Raw genomic sequence first — 3,043 nt, forward strand, 5'->3', positions numbered from 1 at the left:
GAGTACTCGGCATCACAAAATTACTCAAGATCTGATGCCATAGCCGAGCCTCATCATTTAAGTACACTCTCTTGATCCCTCTAGGCATAGTGGTGTTCTGACCCATCTCCCAAGGAACAGAAGGGTCGAGAGCTATCCGTGCCTTCACAGCATTCCAGTCAAACTGCATCTGGCCCATGTCCTCCTCAGCCTGTGCAAAACCATCTGGCTGATCAGACTTGGCTGGGAGCTGGAGAATGGTCTCTATGGCCTCTTCAGTGACCAGAATTTGCTATCCCCTCAGGTTCACTGCATCAAGGCTAGTAAGGTAGTAGTTGCAATAGAATTCACGGACCCAAGATGCATTGACCTCTGTCAGTGATCTCTCCAGAAAGAACCAGCCCCTTTGCTTGATTTGCTCAGTAGTGTATTGCTGGAGGACTTCTGGAATCTTCAAGGTACGTTCCAGGTATAGGTTTCTGGAGTTTGCAAAAGCCGGGTACTTCAGTTCACAGTACCGGTTTGCAAATTTTATAGGATCCTCTGCAGGAAGCAGCTGGTTAGCTTTCTCCTGCTGTGTGAAGTTCTTCTCCCGCCATGATGAATCGTGCATTAGAGCAATGATGGACTGGGAGGAATCTCCTCTCTTGCGCTTGCCAGTAGACTTGCCTTTGCCTTTCCTCTGTGAGGCAGACATCCTGAAAAATAGAAAACCAGGAAATGGATAAAATAGGAAAGCAAATAGGCAATTTAAACAAAGGAAACTCAAAGCGGTAAGGGAGGAATAGAATAAGGAAAATGAGTATATGAAATGAGATTGAATTTATGTTAAATGGAAAAAAATCAGCAATATGCCATGGTTAGAAAGTTAGAGGAAAGTGAAAATAATCAGAAAAGAGATCAAAAGGGTTAGTATGGTTAGGATTTGAAAAAGAAATTAGGAAATTAAAATCAGTGAGTTAGTAAAGTGCGGGTTAAAGTAAGTGGCATAGAGGAAAACCATATAACAAGGATTCATAGGTAAGAATAGAAGTACTCATAATTGAACAAGCAGTTTATGAACCAGGAAATCAAAAAAGATGAGAAGGTCTGCCATAGCATTCATGTAGTGGTATGGGTAAAGCAGAGTAAAACAGATTTCAGAAATGCCAAACCAAAACATGAATGAAAACAAATTTAAAAAAAAAAATTGGGCAGCATTCCGGCTAAAATTGGATTGTCCCGGAAAATAAACAGCAATTTAATCAGTTCATATGAATTAAAAAAAATCAAGCTGCATGTACATAAATATAAAATAAACATAAAAACTCAATGTAAATAGCAGCAACGTATAAGAAAGCAGCATATGAATCATGATTATAGCAGCAACAGATTTGCACATAAGATAAAACAGAAGTAAGAACAGTGTAAGTAAACAGACCTAGATCCACTAACCACAGCCTAAGCTACCTAACAACCTAAAAATCCACTACAACATGCAAGTCTAGCTATCCTAATCATGAACATAAACGGAATAAAAATAGAAAAAAAGTGACGAACGGATAAAAAGGTTGCGTGTTGCGGAACCTGATAAGCGGAAGGGGTGGAACAGGGAAGAAGGTGGCTGCGGCGGCGACCGGTGCGGTGGTGGTGCACGGTGACGCGGTGGTGGCGGAGGGGGCAGTGGCGGCGAGGGTTTTTTTTGGGATGGTGATAGAAGAAATGGGGTGTGGTTTGGTGAGGGGGCGCGGCTGGGTGGTGGTGGTGGGGGGCGGTGGTCGCGGCTGGGTGGCGGTGGTCGCGGAGGCAGTGGCGGAGAGGGGGGGAGAGGAGGAAGGGAGAAGAAGGGAGGGGAGGGGTTTGGGGCGGCGGCGTATGGGGTGGCGGCGGCATTGGGGTGGCGGCGGCGTAGGGGTGGTGGTGTGGTGACTGGCCGGCGGTGGCTGGGAAGAAGAAGAAGAGAGAAGGAGAAGAGGGTTGGGGGTGAAAAGGGGGGCTGTGCGACTGATAGGGTTCGCGGGCTGGGGGGTTATATTTTCGAATCCACGCGGCCACGTGGGGCACGCGGTCGCGTGGTTGGGACGAGAATGGGAGTGACGCGATCGCGTGGGGTGCGTGATCGCATAAGAGGGGGGAAAGAAGGGTGACGCGATCGCATGGGTCGCGCGATCGCGTCGCTGGAAGTTGTGCTAAACGCACGACTCCAACGCCGTTTTAGCGCAACTCTCTGTCTCCTTTTGGGGTGATGTGCAATCCATGCGACGCGATCGCGTCGCTCACGCGGTCGTGTGGGATTGGTATTGGGTAAGTGACGCGATCGCATGGGGCATGCGATCGCGTGGGCTAATTTGTGCGAAACGCATAAGGGCCGCACGATTCCAGCCCAACTTTCTGTTCATTGGATCCTTACGCCGATATATATATCACGCAGCCGCGTGGGTCACACGGTCGCATGGGTGGTGTTTTTCGCGATATGACGCGATCGCATGGGGTATGCGGTCGCGTCGTGCAACCTTTTTTTTTTATATATATATGCATGAAAAATGCATAATGCAATGACTATCATGAATGCTTATGCATGATTCCAGGTTTAATAAATAAAAAGGAAAAATGAAAGCAATTAACAAGAAATAAGTTGAAAAAGAAGCGACCATACCATGGTGGGTTGTCTCCCACCTAGCACTTTTAGTTAAAGTCCTTAAGTTGGACATTGGAAGAGTATCCTGTTATGGTGGCTTGTGTTTAAATTCATCCAAAAATCTCCACCAGTGCTTGGAATGCCAATAGCCTCCGGGGTCCCAAACTAGGCATGTAAAGCTTCTGAGCAGCTTCAAATAAATTTTTAGGCTCCTGGGGTAACAAATGTCAGAATAAATCTCAGGATTCCAAGCCTTGCATTTAAATCCGCCTCCGTCTTAGTCTACATGTCTCCATCCGGGCGACTTAGAAAGTAGAATCTCACCGTGGTGACCAAACGCTCTCTCTGATCCATGCAATTGAGCATGATACCAATCCGTGTACTTCGAGGTGAAGCGTGGAACCTTATTGAACCTGGTGCACCAGCTCTGAATACGAGCCATTTCCC

The sequence above is a fragment of the Arachis hypogaea genome, chromosome 17, assembly GCF_003086295.3.
Source record: "Arachis hypogaea cultivar Tifrunner chromosome 17, arahy.Tifrunner.gnm2.J5K5, whole genome shotgun sequence".
Classification (NCBI taxonomy): Eukaryota; Viridiplantae; Streptophyta; class Magnoliopsida; order Fabales; family Fabaceae; genus Arachis; species Arachis hypogaea.